Source organism: Cebus imitator, unplaced genomic scaffold, assembly GCF_001604975.1.
Source record: "Cebus imitator isolate Cc_AM_T3 unplaced genomic scaffold, Cebus_imitator-1.0 Scaffold43, whole genome shotgun sequence".
Classification (NCBI taxonomy): domain Eukaryota; kingdom Metazoa; phylum Chordata; class Mammalia; order Primates; family Cebidae; genus Cebus; species Cebus imitator.
The window spans coordinates 3,876,428-3,876,642 of NW_016107358.1; positions in this window are offsets into that span (position 1 = coordinate 3,876,428).

Here is a 215-nt window from a genome sequence, read left to right on the forward strand (position 1 = left end):
TAGAGACGGGGTTTCACCATGTTGACCAGGATGGTCTCGATCTCTTGACCTCGTGATCCACCCGCCTCAGCCTCCCAAAGTGCTGGGATTACAGGCGTGAGCCACCGCGCCCGGCCTCCTTATAGCTTCTTGATCTTACAGCCATCATCACCAGTTATCTTCCACCCTAGGCTTCCCTGGGAAGCTGATATTCTCAGCATTAGAGTCATTGTTTC